We start from the raw sequence: 19,645 nt of genomic DNA on the forward strand, positions 1-19,645 counted from the left end.
TAAGAGTCAATAGCGATCAGAACTAGTCTCCCCCGCCACTTTTTCCCCAAATAAATTCGTTCATAATTTTTAAATAGTCATTTTGTCCAAAATAGTCTATGGATCATATAACAATGCCTTTGGGGTTGACTCCAACCCACGAACCCCGGAGTCAAGGGCTGCAAGTTACTCCCCAAAAGCATATAACGTTTTATGGAAAGGAATGGTCGTATAGGCCCAAACTTTGAAAAGACTCATTTGATTGGAAATTGAAAGTTATAGTTCCTCATTTTGAAAGACAAAATTAATCAGAGGGCAACTGGCCCTCAATGTCCTTTTTCCCTCAAATACATCCAATCAAAAATTTAAGATAGCCATTGTGTTCAAATAAGTCCAAAGATTATATAGTCATACCTTCGGGGCTGGTAAGCCCCCAGAGCCCTGGAACAATATTTTTAAGTTATACCCCTGGGCATTTAAGATTTTTATGGGAAAAGTGGTCAATTAAACTTTATAGGAGGCTCACTTGATTGAAAATTTCCTTTTTAAAGAGTTGAAAGTAATCGGAGGGCAAATAGCTCCCCCTAAGCCCTCTTTTCCCCAAACGAATCCAATCTAACTTTTGAGAAAGCCACTTTGTCCAAAGATCATATAAAATGCTTTTGGGATTGACCCAATCCCCCAAGCCTGGGACATGGATGGTAAGTTATGACTCAGGAGCTAGTCATGTTTTTATTGAAGTGGTGGTCGTATAAACTTTGAAGGAAGCTTATTTTATTGAAAATTGAAAGTTCTAGTTCCTTTTTAAGAGTCTGAAGTGATCGGAGGGCAACTACCCACCACGGCCTTTTTTTCAAAATGTATCGGACTGAAATTTTGAGATGGCCATTTTGTTAAAAATAGTCCAAATTTCAAATAGCTATGGTTCTAGGTTTAAAATCCCCCTCAACCAAGGTTTGAAGGGGGTCGTATAACCTCTGGAGGAGGCTCATTCGACTGGAAATCGAATTTTTTTCCCTTTATCCGAGTTGAAAGTGATCAAAGGGTAACCAGTCCCTCCCCACCTCTTGTGAGCTTTTTTACTCAAATACATCGGATTGGTTCGGATTAAATCTTGAAATAGCTATTTTGTTGAAAATTGTCCAAAATTCACATAACTGTAACTAAGGGGTTAGAAAATCCCTCCTAGCCCCAGGAGCAAGGTTTTGTAACTATTGAAAGTTGCTCATTGTTAACATATAAGGTTTCTGTGGAAGGCGTGGCCGAGTTTACTTTGGAGGGTGCTCATCAGTTGGAAAGTGAAATTTATAATTCTTTTTTGAGAAGATCTAGAGGAGTCAAAAGCGACCAAAGGGCAACCAGAACCTCCTTCTCTTCCTCAAAGGTATCCAGTCAAACTTTGAGATAGTCATGTTGTTTAGAATAGTCAAAATGGCAAATAACTAGGCTTCCAGGGTTAAACCCCCTCCCAGTCCCCTAGGAAAGGGATGTGTGTTGTTCAAGCTGCTTATTGTTACTTTCATATTTTCTTTACTTTGATAGACCTACTTGGACTTACGGGTTTAGGGAACAAAAGTATGATTTACGGAGCAAAGGTGTAAGTTATGCAAGTTGCTTATTGTTACTTTGATACTTTGTTCACTTTGACACTTTTTTACTTTGATATTGTTACTTTGATAGTAGTTTTGATACTTTGATGATACTTTAAGGAATACTTCGATGGTATTGAAAAAAAAAATGATTTTGAAATAGTGGATTTTGAAAAAGTTGAAACTTTTCAATAAAAATGAACAGATATTAATTAGAGGAGTTCCCAAAAATAAAGTTTTTTAGAAAAAAAGTAAAGAAAATATTAAAGTTAAGATCAACAGAAATAAGAATCTTTAATAATTTAAAATCAAAACGACCAGAAACTAACGAATTAAAAAATAAATGAAACCCAAAGCGAACCCAAAATAAATGAACAATCATGGCAAACAAACATAAACAGGTACTAATATAAATGATTAAATAAATTATAAAACGAGAAAAAGTTAAATTGAATGCACAAATCAAGCTTAAAGTGAACACAAATCACTAAAACGAAGAGTTTGGCTACTACCCCCTTCCCTGACGGTAAAAGTATAAGGCCTATTGCGTTACTGTCACTTCACTGAAAACTGTATGTATGTTGAACAGTCTCGCAAAGAACTAATAAAATTAATCTGAATATTTGATATATAATAATATTAATTGTTGAAAGCTCAACAGCTCAAGATTTTATTTCGCTGCAATTTTTATTTTATTTTCACTATATTTTATTTTATTTTATTGTATAAAAGAAAATGTTTGCATTAATAAAACGAATATAATTCGTTTTAGTGAAGTGCCAAATACACAGTAGGCTTTACACTTTTACAGTTAGGGAAACGGGCAGTCACCAGATTCTTGTTTGTAGTAAAAACTGTATGTATCTTGGACAGTCTTGGAAAGAAATAATAAAACTCAAGTGAACACTTGACATATATTGATATTAATTGGTGAAAGCGGTGAAATTGGTGAAATTTTATTTTCATTTTATTTTATTTCATTTTCAATGTTATAATAAGTACAAAAGAAAACAGTTGTAATACAATTCTTTTCAGTAAAGCGCCAATGACGCAATAGGCTGTATACTTATACTGTTAGGGAAGGGGGTAGTACCCAAACTCTTGTATGTAGTAATTTTTGTTCGCTTCAAGCTTGACTTGCAGATTCATTTTAAGTTTTACTTGTTTTAAGACTTATTGATTCATCATATGATACATGTTACATGTTGGCTTGCTATGATTGTCTAATTTAAATTCTGTTCGTTTTGGGTTTTTGATTTATTTTTTAATAGTAATTTCTGGTCATTTTGAGTTTAAATTATTATAGATTTATTTCTGCTGACCTTAAGTTTAAAATGGCCTTTACTTTTGTTTTAAAAACATGAGTATTTTTATGATAAACGCCCTACCGCTCAACTTTTTCATTCATTGACGCATTTTAGAACCGATTTTTTTTCGTTAGTTTCTTTCACCGGGAGGCAAGACAAAGAAAAGTGACAGCATAGAAGGAAAACAATGAATTTGGGCTGTATATTCGTAAATTATGGTGGTAAACTATTTGTACAGTGTGAAGTCAGAAAACATGTCTTACTACATGATATGCAGAATAATTGTACCTAACACATTAGGCATGCAGACCCGCGATACCTTACCCCTACCCCCCTCAATGTGCTAATATACAGCGCAAATTTGTTCCTAAAGTATTATATTTTTATCTTACTTTGGTACAGTTTATTAGGACTGAGTGCCAGAGAAACATATTAGAAGAATATCAGGGACTTCAGGCTAAGAAGCTTGCCTCAACGTGGACTACGAGGATTTGTCAACCGTCTGCAAGACAATACTTCTGCATTATCTGCAGCAATAATATCTGCAGTAAACTTGTTAATATATCTACAAAACTGTGCAGACTGTTATTGGGATCAAAACAGATTGTACAGTTCAGCTATTTTATCGATCGAAAAGGAACTTGCCTCAATGATGGACTACTTGGATCTTATCAACAAGTAGTTCTGTAACAGTCAAAAAAGGTGTTTTTTTATGCATTTGTTTCAGTAAAAGTCTCCTGGTTCTCTTCCATAATTAAATGAATGCCGACTCCGATGGGTAGCCTTTATATTTGTACTGGCTGTTAGTTTTACATCTGAATGATTTTGAATCATTCAATCAATCAATCGCTGAATAAAACCACTAGCTCAATATAATAACAACTAAAATGTGTAATGTAATCAAACGACAATTGAAATTCATATAGCTTTTAGACCCAGTCTATCAAGACATCTTACCTGCAGACTGCCTGACTAATTATCTGCCTGACAGCAGAGCGAGAAAAAAGTCCAAATTGATTCTTATACGTGCACAGACAAGCCGATATTGTAATTCGTTTGTGCCTTTTTTACGTTAATGTTTAACAGTGCATAACTTTTGTTTTTAACGTTTTTGCAACTGCAAATTAGCCAAGAGCTACGAAAGTTGTTTAATAAACCGTTTTTTCTCTGTCTCTCTCTAAGGCACACGTACCATTTTTTGTGACATTAATAATAAAAGCGTTAAGCACTAGAGGTCTAGAGCCTCGTGTTGCTATATATGCTATATAATATATATATATATATATATATATATATATATATATATATATATATATATATATATATATATATATATATAAATAAGTTGTCTGTGTGTGTGTGTGTCGAGTGACGTCATGTTTGTGTATCGACTGACGTCATGTTTTCGACTGACGAAATTACAGACCGGGACATCGGGACACAAATGACGACCGGGACACCGGGACATAGGGAAGTGACACCGGGAAACAGGGAATATAAATGACGACCGCGACACTCAAAGAGAAATTACAGACTGGGACACCGGGACACAAATGACGACCGGGACACAGGGAAACAACAATAACGGGGACGCCGGGGGGGCACGGGGGATATATAAATGACGACAGGGACACAGGGAATGTTCAATTAGCAATCACCATCAACAAAGCTCAAGGGCAATCATTAGAATAATGAGGTATAGATCTGAATACAGATTGTTTTTCCCATGGACAATTATATGTTGCATGTTCAAGAGTCGGTAAACCTGACAATCTATTTATATGCACAGACAATGGGACAGCCAAGAATGTTGTACATTCGCAAGTTTTACGCAGTTAAAATATATATATATATATATATATATATATATATATATTCACAGGTGGGACAGAGGGACACAACTACAATGGCGCGTAACTAATATGGCGCGTAACGACTTGCGCGCGCGGGGGGGCTTGGGGGGGGGTGCGAAGCGCCCCCACCAACTAGGTGTTGGGGTGGAGATCTCGTGCCTTATATATATATATATATATATATATATATATATATATATATATATATATATATATATATATATATGTATTATTGTATATATATATATATATATATACAACGTTGCAGTTGCAGTATTCTACATAGCCTGTAGAATAGTAGCAGTTCCTAACAAACTTTATGGCTCTCCACAAATATTCTTCTGGTAAATTAGTCTCAAATATGGATCAGCAGAAAATATAGAAAGTCCTTGATGTCGCAGTAGATGGTCAAATGAAAAAGTTCCAGCAGAAAATGTAACGCCAGGTGGTGTAGCTGAAATGTGTCTTATAATGGATATAGATCTGGCACGAGATCTCATTCAAACAAAATTAGAGTCAAAATAGCAAATCTTGGAGCTGTATTACTTTACATCTGTGAGACTTGGCTGGCCACAACAGAAGAAGCAAGATTATTGGACACGTTTGGACACCAGTGACTTCAGTACAATCGCTGGAATAGAAGACGTGCCAAAAAAAAGACGTGCCAAAAAAAAAGTGAAATAAGGAGTCACTCAGCCTATAAGAGGAATTATTGAGCGTCATTAAAACTCTTGGAAAGGAATGCCAGGAGGGGCATTATATATATATATATATATATATATATATATATATATATATAATATATATAAAGTAACATAATATATATAATATATATATATATATAAAGTAACAAGTTTCTTGACGCTTGTGGGACCTCTTCACAAGCTGGTCCATTTTTGAGGAAACATCGGAAACGCCATATCTACTCGAAATGTACCGATTATGAGTCCAGAGTGGCAATTGCAGAAGATACTTACAAAAACAGAAGAATAAAGGTCTAATTTTCTTCCGCTCAGAAATATGGTTGCAGGTCGAACAGAGACTGTCCAGATCACCAGAGAACCTAGGGTCAACAAGCCACAGTAGTTGTTGGAAGGAAGATCCTTTGGTGCAAGGCACAGCAGATCGTCATTGGGCTTTCATCGAATATAAGTAAGTTAGCCTAGACTTACTACTTTCGGCCCTGCATGCGATACACATCCAAGGCTCCCTTTTGATGGTGACCACCTTTTTATTATTACAAGGATCCCCAGGGATACTTTTCACATTACTTGGGGTGTTTATAGCCATGGCAACTGTTCTAGTATCTTACTTAAAATTACTCGCCCAATCCGTGCGATAATCAGATCAATAATTAAATTGGCTCACCTTCGAAATGGTATCCTCAGCTCTATTTATTTTTTCTAGGCTATACTCCAATGTCAACTCCATGGGAAAAGCCAATTTGGCTGTGTTGGTCAATTGAAGCCAGTCTATGAAGTCGATTTGGCCATATGAATGAAGCCTATTGGGTAATATCGGCCAAATGGAACCGGCCTATGAAGCCAATTTTGCTAGATATGTGAAGCCAATTTGGATATAATACAGGGGGAATGGCCTGGTATTCTTCAAGAATCGTAGGATTTAACCTTGAAACCTTGACTGTTTTCCATTTTTTTTTTCTTTTTCTTTTTTTAGGTCACTTTACCTTCACGGCAATGATCTCAAGATAAAATGAAGAAGTTTATTGTGCCTCATGAAAAACAGTGTAAAAGCGTGCATTAACTATATAATTCGAATTTTATGCCTTATATTGTGTTCTTTTTTATTTTTCATTTTTTTTTGTAAATCTAAAACGTATCTATCTATCTGTGGGACAAGGGGTGCTGTTTGGGAGGATGACAAGGGGAGAGCCAGTTGCCCCCTCCCAATAATTTTCAGGAAAATTACTACGTATTTTTTAAGCTCCATGCCCCTTGACTATCCAGATATGGATCCTTCTTGCCCCCCAACAATGAAGATGCTGGATCTATGCCCCTGTAAGGGGCATAAATGGGAAATATTCTTGGGGCAACCCCCCTAATCTTAAATTTTCCCAGATTTCTGGGGATTTCATGTTCAAATCACTGAATATTTTATTATTATGCCTCCCTTTTCCCCAGAAAAAGTTCTTGCGTATTTGCCAGACCTGTCGCAAGGATGGGTAGATTTCGAACTGTTTTAATTTATAGCTAGCTCAATTGCTGAACAGGATGGTTGACTCTGTAAGTTTCCTTGAAAATTCATTAATTTAACGTCAGTAAAGCAAACATTATGAAGTAGAATAATAATTGGTCTTTTCATTCCGTTTATTGACAAAAGGTCACGTAATGTTTTCACAAAGTTAGATTTAAAATATAATTATTGCTGATTTGTTGATTCCAAGTACACAGATAAATTTTTGAAGAAGAGTTACGACTCGATTATTATTAGTGAATCGTAACAAATTATTTGAAAAACTAGGGCAAAGTGAAATAAAGATCCTGTGATCAGAGGCGCCATTTGGGAGGGTCAGGGGAGGGCAAATGCCCATCCCAGATTTCCCAAGGGGGCCCAAGCTTCCACCACAAAAGGCCCTTTTCCGACCATAATTATCCATTATGTCCAACATAATCCATTCTGTTCAAATGATTTGAACTAACTGCATGCCTATTAGCCAAAGAGCGTAATTACCTGACGACCCTTGGGTAATAACGCTATTTGCTATTAATCATTGTAAACTTTGAAAGTAGGTTAGATTCATAATAAAAGTCTCGAGTTCTGTCAAATGCCCCATGCCCACCCCAAGATTTGGCCCAAATGGCGCCTCTGCCTGTAATTACAGAAATTGAAATAATAAATTTATTCAAATAGTTAGAAGACAATGGTTCATTGAAAAAAGTAATGTATTGGACAGTACACGCCACTAAAGAATATTTTACTAACTTTCTAGCAATAAAGAAAGGGCTCAGGTTTTTTTTTTTGTATGCAGAAAAAGAATCTATCAAGATAGTAGCAAAAACGTATGATGAGCAATTTGTAAAATGAAAATTTAATGAACAATAAAATATTCAGCAATGCATTCCAGAAAAGAGTATTTAACAAACTCGTGAACAGTTAAGACATTATTTAAGTAAAGTTTTGTAAAAGGACTATTGTAAAGAATTCTGTAAAACGAAAATTTAATGAATAATAAAATGTTCAGAAGTTTAACAAAAAAGTATGATGAGAGATTTGTCAAATGAAAACTCAATGAATAATAAAATCTTCAGCAATGCATTCCAAAAAAGAGTATTTAGCCAACTCGTGAACAGTTATGATTGAACATAATGTGAACAGACATGGCTAGTTGTGTGTATCGGGGCCTAGCTACCCTCCAATTTTTTCGGTCACGTAAAAAGATCACTAGAACTTTGAATTTCCGTTAGAATGAGCCTTCTGCTGATGGTCTAGACCCGATGGGTCGATATAATCATCCCTGGGGAAACAAACAAGCAAATAAACACGTATCTACGATCTTCTACTGGTAAAAAGTAAAAAAAATTCCACGTTTTTGCCCATATAAGCTTAAAACCTCTACAGAAGGGTTCTCTGATACGCTGAATCTGCTGGTGTGATTTTTATTTAGATTCTACGAATTTCCCCCTTTTTTTGAAATTCAGGCAAATTGTCTCAGTCTTGTAACCTTTGATGAGTAAAACTAAACTTACATATTTAAAATCAGCATAAAAATCCATTTCTTTTGTTATATCTATTGGTATCAAAATTCCATTTTTTAGAGTTTCGGTTACTATTCAGCCGGGTCGCTCCCTACTTCCAGTTCGTTACCACAAACTATTTGATTGCCCTTTTTGGGTTTATTAAAAAAAAAACCAAAAACATGAACCATAGTATATCATGTAACCTCATACCAAAATAATACATACAATTTAATGATACACACATATTAGATATACATATATATAATGAAATACTCAGATATGCTTGCTTTTATTCGCCATATAAGATTAAAAAAAAAAACTGTAGCTTATCATACGTGAGTTCCTTTCCCTTTTTCAAATTCTTTGTAAAGCGTTTCCGCGTTTTTCTCATCTGTTTACTTGATTTTCTAATAAGTTTTAATCCGTGTGATCTAGTGTTCTTCTTTTCTCTCTATTTTCGCTGATAAACGCTGACGTAAAGGCGGACGTAAAGCTGAAATATTCCTCAGCTTCACAGCTGAAGAATATTCTCAAGCTGACTTTTATTAGTATTTATACATAAATAGTATTCGTTTTTTAAAAGTTTAAGGTATTAAATAAAATTTTAACCAACATTCATAGATTTTTTTTCTCTTTCAATTGCAAATGAATAGGCAGTCTGGTCAAAGAACCTAATCAACTGACACTAATTCAAAATTGGTGATTATTATCCAGGTTCAATTAAATAATGATTTGTAATTATAATAAAAACATTTTGAAATTTAAAGAAAAGTGCCTGAGACAGTAGCTAATCAAACAGTTCTTGGTAACGAACTGTAGTAAGGAGCGATCCGGCTCAATAGTAACCAAAACTCTAAAAAATTGAATTTTGATATCAATAGCTACATCAAAAGAATCGCATTTTAATGCTGATTTTAAATATATATGTTTCATCAAGTTTAGTCTTAGCCATCAAAAGTTACGAGCCTGAGAAAATTTGCGTTATTTAGGAAAATAGGGGGAAACACCCCCTAAAATTCGTAGGATCTTAACGAAAATGACACCATCAGATTCAGCGTATCAGAGAACCCTACTGTAGAAGTTTCAAGCTCCTATCTACAAAATTGTATCGACCAGGTGGTCCTAGAATGTCGCAAGAGGGCTCATTCTAACGGAAATGAAAAGTTCTAGTGCCCTTTTTAAGTGACCAAAAAAATTGGAGGGCATCTAGGCCCCCTCCCACGCTCATTTTTTTCCCAAAGTCAACGGATCAAAATTTTGAGACAGCCATTTTGTTTAGCATAGTCGAAAATCATAATAATTATGTTTTTGGGGATGACTTACTCCCCCACAGTCCCTGGGGCAGGGGTTGCAAGTTACAAACTTCAACCAGTGTTTACATATAATAATGGTTATTGGGAAGTGTACAGACGTTTTCAGGAGGATTTTTTTGGTTTTGGGGGTAGGGTTGAGGGAGGGGGCTATGTGGGAGGATCTTTCCTTGGAGAAATATGCCATGGGGGGAAAAAATTCAATGAAAAGGTCGCAGGACGAATCTGGTCACGTTAGAAAAAAACGTCAAATTAAGAGCTTAATATACAATGCTGGGTGTTCGGAGCCTCTCTATTATGGAGTATAATTTGAAAATAACACAACTATACGAGCGATAAAACATATATACCACAGCCATAACTCAACTAACGAAAGAACTGCTAAGAGATAACACAACTATAAAGCGAAAACAGGTGAAAACTAACGGGAAAATAAACGAACTAAGAGGTGGAAGGGGCCCAGAGAAAAAATATAATCCTTTTTCAATTTTGAGCCTAACTTCCGCAAAGGAGTAATAATGTCAGAAGCCCCGAAATACCGAATTATTTTCTTTTCAAACAGTTCGTGGTAAGGAACTGTAGTAAGGGGCGACCCGGCTCAATAGTAAACGAAACTCTAAAAAACGGAATTTTGATGCTAAAAGATAAAATCAAAAGAATCGAATTTTTACGCTGATTCTAAATATATAAGTTTCAATTAATTTAGTCTTTGTCATCAAAAGTTACGAGCCTGAGAAAATTTGCCCTATTTTGGAAAAAAAGGGGAAACATCCCCTAAAAGTCATAGAATCTTAACGAAAATCACACTATCGCATTCGGTATATCAGAGAACTCTATAGCAAAAATTTCAAGCTTCTATCTAAAAAATGTGGAATTTTGTATTTTTTGCCAGAAGACAAATCACGGGTGCGTGTTTATTTGTTTGTTTGTTTTTGTTTTTTTGTTTTTTTTCCCAGGGGTCATCTTATCGACCAAGTGGTCCTAGAATGTCGCGAAAGGGCTCATTCTAACGGAAATGAAAATTTCTAGTGCCCTTTTTAAGTGACCAAAAAATTGGAGGGCAAATAGGCCCCCTCCCATGCTAATTTTTTTCCAAAAGTCAACAGATTAAAATTTTAAGATAGCCATTTTGTTCAGCATAGTCGAAAACCATAATAACTATGTCTTTGGGAATGACTTACTTCCCCACAATCCCTGAGGGAGGGGCTGCAAGTTACAAACTTTGACCAGTGTTTACATATAGTAATGGTTATTGGGAAGTGTACAGACGTTTTCATGGGGATTTTTTGGTTTGGGGGTGGGGTTGATGGGAGAGGGCTTTGTGGGAGGATCTTTCCTTTGAGGAATATATCATGGGGGAAGAAAAATTCAATGAAAAGGGCGCAGGATTTTCTAGCATTACTATAAAAAAAACAATGAAAAAAAAATATGAAAACGTTTTTTCAAATGAAAGTAAGGAATAGCATTGAAATTTAAAACGAACAGAGATTATTACGCATATGAGGGGTTCTAAAAATACTTTAGCATAAAGAGCGAGGTATTTAGGAGGAGATAAATACCTCGCTCTTTATTCTAAAATATTTTTAGTGATTTCAACTATTTATTCTACGGCCTTTTTGATTCAGGGGTCATTCTTAAAGAATTGGGACAAAACTTACGATTTAGTGTAAAGAGCGAGGTATTAACGAGGGTACAAACCCCCTCGTACACATAATAAAAATATAAGAATATAAAAGTTTGTTATGTAAGTTAATTCTTAAGTTACGTATATTTTTTACTAATAAAAACGTTCGTTGAATATTAAAAGTTTTAGTAACTTTTTAAGTAACCGAAAAATTGGAGGGCAGCTAGGCCTCCTTCCCCACCCCTTATTTCTCAAAATCGTCTGATCAAAACTAAGAGAAAGCCATTTAGCCAAAAAAAAATTAATATACTAATTTCTTTTCAATAATTTATGTGCGGAGAGCCAAAATCAAACATGCATTAATTCAAAAACGTTCAGAAATTAAATAAAAAAAACTAGTTTTTTTAACTGAAAGTAAGGAGCGACATTAAAACTTAAAACGAAAAGAAACTACTCCGTATATGAAATGGGTTGTCCCCTCCGCAGTCCCACGCTCTTTACGCTAAAGTTTTTCATTGTTTTAAAAAGTAGAATTGTGGCAAAGAGTCAAACTTTAGCGTAAAGAGCGAGGGACTGCGGAGGGGACAACCCATTTCATATACGGAGTAGTTTCTGTTCGTTTTAAGTTTTAATGTCGCTCCTTACTTTCAGTTAAAAAAACTAGTTTTTTTTTATTTTCAAACACAAAGCGCACCTTAGGAATCATTATAGCATTATAGCTGAAGAAACTACTCCGTATATGAAATGGGTTGTCCCCTCCGCAGTCCCTCGCTCTTTACGCTAAAGTTACAAGTGTAAAGTTCTTTACACTTCCCAATAACCATTACTATATGTAAACACTGGTCAAAGTTTGTAACTTGCAGCCCCTCCCTCAGGGATTGTGGGGAAGTAAGTCATTCCCAAAGACATAGTTATTATGGTTTTCGACTATGCTGACCCAATAACCATTACTATATGTAAACACTGGTCAAAGTTTGTAACTTGCAGCCCCTCCCTCAGGGATTGTGGGGAAGTAAGTCATTCCCAAAGACATAGTTATTATGGTTTTCGACTATGCTGAACAAAATGGCTATCTTAAAATTTTAATCTGTTGACTTTTGGAAAAAAATGAGCATGGGAGGGGGCCTATTTGCCCTCCAATTTTTTGGTCACTTAAAAAGGGCACTAGAACTTTTCATTTCCGTTAGAATGAGCCCTCTCGCGACATTCTAGGACCACTTGGTCGATAAGATGACCCCTGGGAAAAAAAACAAAAAAAAAAACAAACAAACAAACAAATAAACACGCACCCGTGATTTGTCTTCTGGCAAAAAATACAAAATTCCACATTTTTTAGATAGAAGCTTGAAATTTTTGCTATAGAGTTCTCTGATATACCGAATGCGATAGTGTGATTTTCGTTAAGATTCTATGACTTTTAGGGGATGTTTCCCCTTTTTTTCCAAAATAGGACAAATTTTCTCAGGCTCGTAACTTTTGATGACAAAGACTAAATTAATTGAAACTTATATATTTAGAATCAGCGTAAAAATTCGATTCTTTTGATGTATCTTTTAGCATCAAAATTCCGTTTTTTAGAGTTTCGTTTACTATTGAGCCGGGTCGCCCCTTACTACAGTTCCTTACCACGAACTGTTTGAAAAGAAAATAAGTCGGTATTTCGGGGCTTCTGACATTATTACTCCTTTGCGGAAGTTAGGCTCAAAATTGAAAATGGATTATATTTTTTCTCTGGGCCCCTTCCACCTCTTAGTTCGTTTATTTTCCCGTTAGTTTTCACCTGTTTTCGCTTTATAGTTGTGTTATCTCTTAGCAGTTCTTTCGTTAGTTGAGTTATGGCTGTGGTATATATGTTTTATCGCTCGTATAGTTGTGTTATTTTCAAATTATACTCCATAATAGAGAGGCTCCGAACACCCAGCATTGTATATTAAGCTCTAAATTTGACGTTTTTTTCTAACGTGACCAGATTCGTCCTGCGACCTTTTCATTGAATTTTTTTCCCCCATGGCATATTTCTCCAATGAAAGATCCTCCCACATAGCCCCCTCCCTCAACCCTACCCCCAAAACCAAAAAGATCCTCCTGAAAACGTCTGTACACTTCCCAATAACCATTATTATATGTAAACACTGGTTGAAGTTTGTAACTTGCAACCCCTGCCCCAGGGACTGTGGGGGAGTAAGTCATCCCCAAAAACATAGTTATTATGATTTTCGACTATGCTAAACAAAATGGCTATCTCAAAATTTTGACCCGTTGACTTTGGGAAAAAAATGAGCGTGGGAGGGGGCCTAGATGCCCTCCAATTTTTTTGGTCACTTAAAAAGGGCACTAGAACTTTTCATTTCCGTTAGAATGAGCCCTCTTGCGACATTCTAGGACCACTTGGTCGATACGATGACCCCTGGGAAAAAAAAACAAAAAAAAACAAATAAACACGCACCCGTGATTTGTCTTCTGGCAAAAAATGCAAAATTCCACATTTTTGTAGATAGGAGCTTGAAACTTCTACAGTAGGGTTCTCTGATACGCTGAATCTGATGGTGACATTTTCGTTAAGATCCTACGACTTTTAGGGGGTGTTTCCCCCTATTTTCCTAAATAACGCAAATTTTCTCAGGCTCGTAACTTTTGATGGCTAAGACTAAACTTGATGAAATTTATATATTTAAAATCAGCATTAAAATGCGATTCTTTTGATGTAGCTATTGATATCAAAATTCAATTTTTTAGAGTTTTGGTTACTATTGAGCCGGATCTACTCCGTATATGAAATGGGTTGTCCCCTCCGCAGTCCCACGCTCTTTACGCTAAAGTTTTTCATTGTTTTAAAAAGTAGAATTGTGGCAAAGAGTCAAACTTTAGCGTAAAGAGCGAGGGACTGCGGAGGGGACAACCCATTTCATATACGGAGTAGTTTCTGTTCGTTTTAAGTTTTAATGTCGCTCCTTACTTTCAGTTAAAAAAAACTAGTTTTTTTTTATTTTCAAACACAAAGCGCACCTTAGGAATCATTATAGCTGAAGACTTTTAACCGGAGGCTTGCATTCATCGGTCTTGGAAACTATTGAAAACTTGAATACCATTTTGGCATTGGAATAAGTGATGCTTTCCTTTTTTTCACCAATGCTACCGGGCCGCTTGTAGATAAATAAATAAGGGCTTTTTCAAAAGTTGAACACCTCGTACAATTTTTAAGAAACCAAACAAAAGTGCTATAACAAACTGCTGTCTTTGGCCGTTTTGCATTATAATCCTGGCACCAATAAGAACCACAATGTCATCGAATGAAGATTTGGAGAGGCGAAAATATTTGGGTTTCAAAGAACTCCAAATAATCGACTGTTTCTTTCAAGAGAGATGCAGATATAACTGATATTTACTATAGGAAGAAACCCAATTATCTCAAAACCCTAACGAAATACAAGAAAACGTTGAACCAATAAACATTGCGAGGAGTTTCGAGTTTTTACGGTCTGGGGATGGGCCGTTTCCAGGATCTTAGTTGGAGGGGGGGCAAAGAACTTTACCTTGCGAAACGCAGCAAAACGTGTGTTTTCCTGGGAATTCGATTGAACCAACATATATTGCCAGGAGTACTAAGTTTTTGGGGTCTAGGCCAGGGATGTATCCAGGATTTTGGTTATGGGGGGGGGGGCAAAAACTTTATCATGCATAGACACAATCAGAATTTTTAATGTATATTTTTGCGAGTTGGACAAAATTTCTGGGGCTGGGGGTTCAAACCAGGTACCATCTGAATATGGCCCTAGTCTAGGGTATATATCTCAGTTCTACCTACACAAAATATGTCAAATAATGGAATTTTAGCGTCTTTCCGGTGTCAAATAACACTTTTCAATCCTTATCCTTAATCCGTCTGAACGACTGCCAGGCAATATTGTCATTTAAGCAGAAGTATCAGTATTGATTTGGTCTTTGAACTGTGAGGACATAAAACGGGGTTTAACTCTGAATCTAATTGGATTGCGCAACTAGTGACATTGAATACAGCAAGAGATTAAGAAATATTATTATCTTTGAGCATTGAAAGAGTGTAGGTGTAAAGCGGTATAATAAGACATTAATGTAACCCTAATTTGCAAGCAGGAGAGGGGCAGTTCCCCCGTCGCAATCGTCAACACTAGTGACCACACAATATTTATGGCCGTCCTGGCTGAGTGGTTGGCGCGCTGGCGTGGGAATTCTGTGTCCAAGGGGCACGGGTTCAATCCCGGTTGTGACCAGTTATTTAGTTTGGGGCGGGGGTCAGTGGTGTGACTCTGTAAGCTCAGCCAGAGTCGACCCAGCTCTAAATGGGTACCTGGAGAAATCTGGGGAAGTTAAGCAGGAAGGGTGTGTGAAAGCAGAGGATGGTTGGCCCCCAAACCCCTACTGCACTTTCTGGCTGAAGGGCCATGAAACGGAGATCAGCACCTCCATATGGACCTTAAGGGTCTAGTGCCGTCTTACTTACTTACACAATATTTATTTCCATTTGTGAAAATCGTCAATTTTTTACGAGTTATTTGACCAAACTTTGGCTTTAATTCAGTGGCAGTGGAATATAATTATAAAGATGTGCCGTGTCCCGCAATTCCCGTTTCACTATGCCATGTTTCCAATGATGATTGCCACTTCTATTTTGGGCCTGCCCATATTCCAGAAAAGTGCTTGTTATTTTGTGTACGGAAGAGAATAATGGAAGACTAATACTGTTCATTCTTCGCGGATTATAGCTGAAATTTATAATGTCAGCGGTTTGAGAGATACTCTACTGAGTTAAGTAAAATATTAAATTCAATAAATATAGGTGATGATCTAGCCCAAGACCCTCTTGTTGATAATTTACCTCATAACAGGTATCTTTTACGTGAAGAAATTATTCCTGTTAATAATGGCCTTTTTAGACTTGCGAGTTGGAATTGTTGTGGGGTGCTTTCTAGCCTAGATTTTTTATTTACGTTCCTTCCTGGTAATGGGATAGGAGTTATGAGGCAGGAGTTATGAGAGACTTTTTTGAATGCAAATACCCTGAATGAGGCAAAAATTCAAGGATACCAAATACTTCAGAAAAACAGATTGAATAATCAGAAAGGAGGACTTGCTTTCTATATCCATACTTCTTTGCATTTTGAAGAAATTAAAGATGACTCTCTATATGAGGAAATGCTGTTCGAATTTCTGGTTATCGAAGTCACCATAGCATCTGAGAAGATTCTTTTATGCATGTTCTACCACCCTCCTAGTTCTAGCACCAAGAAATATTTGGACATATTTGAAGAATCTGCTAAGATGGTCAGTTCCAAGAAAAGAAAAATCATTCTCGTGGGAGACTTTAACATTGACACTTCTTCAGTAAGTTATGACTCAAGTACTTCAGCGCCTTCGAGTACTCTGGCTAAAGACTTTCTTACTACATCATTGGCTGCTGGCTTTGTTCCATGCTTCTGGAATTCCAACTCGGGTTACAAATCAAAATGCATCTATTATTGATAATCAACTTGTAAATTTCCCTGTTGGGTCATGTAACGTAATACTTACGGATGTGTTTGATCATTTTATTCTCATGAGCGAGTTTCTCCGGTATTTCGGTGAAAAGGGTCAAATGAAAAAATCTAGAAGGATGGGTCAAGGTTCGGTTAAGCTATTAAATGCCAAGTTACTTTGTACTGATTGGTCGCAATGCTTGGAGTCAGATGACGTTGAATTTTTATCCAGGTCATTTACTAAAACATTTCAGAATGCTTTAAATGAAACTTGCCCTCTTGTGAAGATTAAATAAAAAAAAAACAAGTTTTTTTTTTACTGATAGTAAGGAGCGACATTAAAACTTAAAACGAACAGAAATTACTTCGTATATGAAAGGGGCTGCTTCCTCATCAACGCCCCGCTCTTTACGCTAAAGTTTGACTCTTTCTCTCAACTCTTCTTTTTAAAACAGTAAAAAACTGGGAAAACAAAACAAATAAACACGCATCCGTGATCTGCCTTCTGGCAAAAAATACAAAATTCTACATTTTTGTAGATAGGAGCTTCAAACTTCTACAGCAGGGTTCTCTAAAACGCTGAATCTGACGGTGTGATTTTCGTTAAGATTTCATTACTTTTAGGGGGTGTTTCCCCCCTATTTTCTAAAATAACGCAAATTTTCTCAGGCTCGTAACTTTTGATGGGTAAGACTAAACTTAATTAAACTCATATATTCAAAATCAGCATTAAAATTTGATTCTTTTAATGTAGCTATTGGTATCAAAATTCCATTTTTTAGAGTTTTGGTTACTATTGAGCCGGGTCGCTCCTTACTACAGTTCGTTACCACGAACTGTTTGAAAAGGTGTAAAAAGTACCAGGTGTCTGTAAAGCCATGGATAACAAGAGGCTTGCTTAAGAGTATTGAGGAAAAAAAATTGACTTTACGCTGAATACATAAATTCTCCCACATCAAATAATGAAACTACATTCAAATCTTATAAAAACCATCTAACAAGACTGATAAGATGGGCGAAGAAGATTCATTTTGAGAAACTATTTCTCGAAGCTGAAGGATCTCCAAAAAGACCTGGACAATAATTAACGAGTGTCTTAACAAAAGCAAATGTCAAGGGCTTCCCGAATCAATGAATGTATCGGATGGATCAACAGGGAATGGTAAGCAAAAGGTATCCGAGGAAATGAACCAGTACTTTGCTAGGATTGGAGAGGCCACCGTAAACCGTAATTTGAATGACTGCTTGGATGTGGAATCTGGATTTCACGACTTTCTACCACATCCCGTCTATTCTTCCATATTTCTCTCTCCTGTGACTGAAGTGAAACTCAAGAATCTGGTAAAAATCATGAAGATTTTTTGGATGCTGAAGATTTTTTGAAGCCATTGGATGCTATTCTCAAGGGCTGGTTCATCTGGTCAATCTATGCTTCAAACACGGATCTTTCCCTGAAGTGATGAAAATGCTCGAGTTATTCCCCTACATAAGGGAGGAAACAAGCAAGATCCATCCAATGATCGACCTATTTCAATTTTGTCCGCTTTTAGCAAAGTTATTGAAAAGTCTATATATAACAGGTTGAACAGTTTTTTGAAGAAAACAAATTTTTTCAGACCATTTCAATTTGGATTCAGGTCTTCATACTCTACAGAACATGCAATATTAAAGCTAACCCAGTTTTTCAATAATGCCATGGATAAAGGTCTGCTACCTTTATGCAACAATATTTGTTGACACAAAGAAAGCTTTCTACACTATTTCTCATAAAATTCTACTATCTAAGCTACATAATTGCGGTGTTAGAGGACAAGCGATCTCCTAATTGAATCTTACCTCAAGGACAGAAAACAAATATTGGATGCAAATGGCTACATTTCAGATGAGGAAAATCTATCTAATGCTGTGGGAGTTGCTCAGGGGTCCATACTTGGACCACTGTTATTTCTTGTCTATGTAAACGATCTTCCTCTAAGCCTAACCTGCCATAGGACTGGTATGGATGTCAGTTTACTGTTTGCTGATGATACAGCCAACTCTACCTGCGACATAGATCATCAATCTCTAAAATCAAATCTCGAATTATCACCGAGAAAGATGCTTCACTGGTTCCATTGTAGCAAATTGGTTGTCAACACTTCAAAGACTCGTTTTGTGGTTTTTTCAAGAACTTCTACTGCAGTACCAGCGTTACAAGAGGTTGAAGTCACATTTGGAGGTCGAGTAATAAAAATAAATTGAGTGCAAACAACTCGGTATCTTGGAGTCATTGTTGATCATAATTTAAGCTGGAAAGCTCATATCGCTAGCCTAAGGCTCAAGTTAGGAAGGAACGTAGGTGTAATGCATCCGCTTAAATTTTTCCTTCCTTTTTATGCTTTAAAATCAATCTATTTTTCTCTTGTTCATTTGTATATTAATTATTGTTCCATTATTTATTTGAGTACGTTTCAGTCACATATTTCTCCTATTGTGAAGATACAAAATAAAGCAATGAGAATCCTTAAGATTTTATTTTATTCCCCAGTTTCTCTTCCTGGTAAATCTCCAACTAAGAGTCTTTACAGTTATTTTAATATCATTCCGGTTAGACAAATTTTAGCTTTTCAATGTATACTTTTCCGTGTCCGTTATCTAAAGGATCTGCAACCAGATTGTTTTAAATCATTTTTCCAGGCACTCCCTCAGTCCGACCATACAATACTCGTTGTCCTTTAAATGAGCTTCCTGTGCCTTTCATGGTCTCCGAACAGTCTAGATTTTCGCCTAAAAATGTTATTACAAATTATTGGA

The 19,645-nt window shown here is 36.2% G+C and overlaps 1 protein-coding gene across 1 annotated transcript in view; it reads right to left on the bottom strand.

Annotated features, from left to right (window-relative positions):
- Window positions 1-19,195: 19,195 nt before the first annotated feature.
- LOC136030558 (fibrillin-1-like) overlaps window positions 19,196-19,645 on the bottom strand; it is a 134,964-nt gene continuing 134,514 nt past the window's right edge. The window contains exon 14 of the mRNA XM_065709615.1: window positions 19,196-19,618. The gene's annotated coding sequence lies outside the window, so the exon portion shown is untranslated. The remainder of the gene's footprint in view (window positions 19,619-19,645) is intronic.

This window comes from Artemia franciscana, chromosome 8 (genome assembly GCF_032884065.1).
Source record: "Artemia franciscana chromosome 8, ASM3288406v1, whole genome shotgun sequence".
Lineage (NCBI taxonomy): Eukaryota > Metazoa > Arthropoda > Branchiopoda > Anostraca > Artemiidae > Artemia > Artemia franciscana.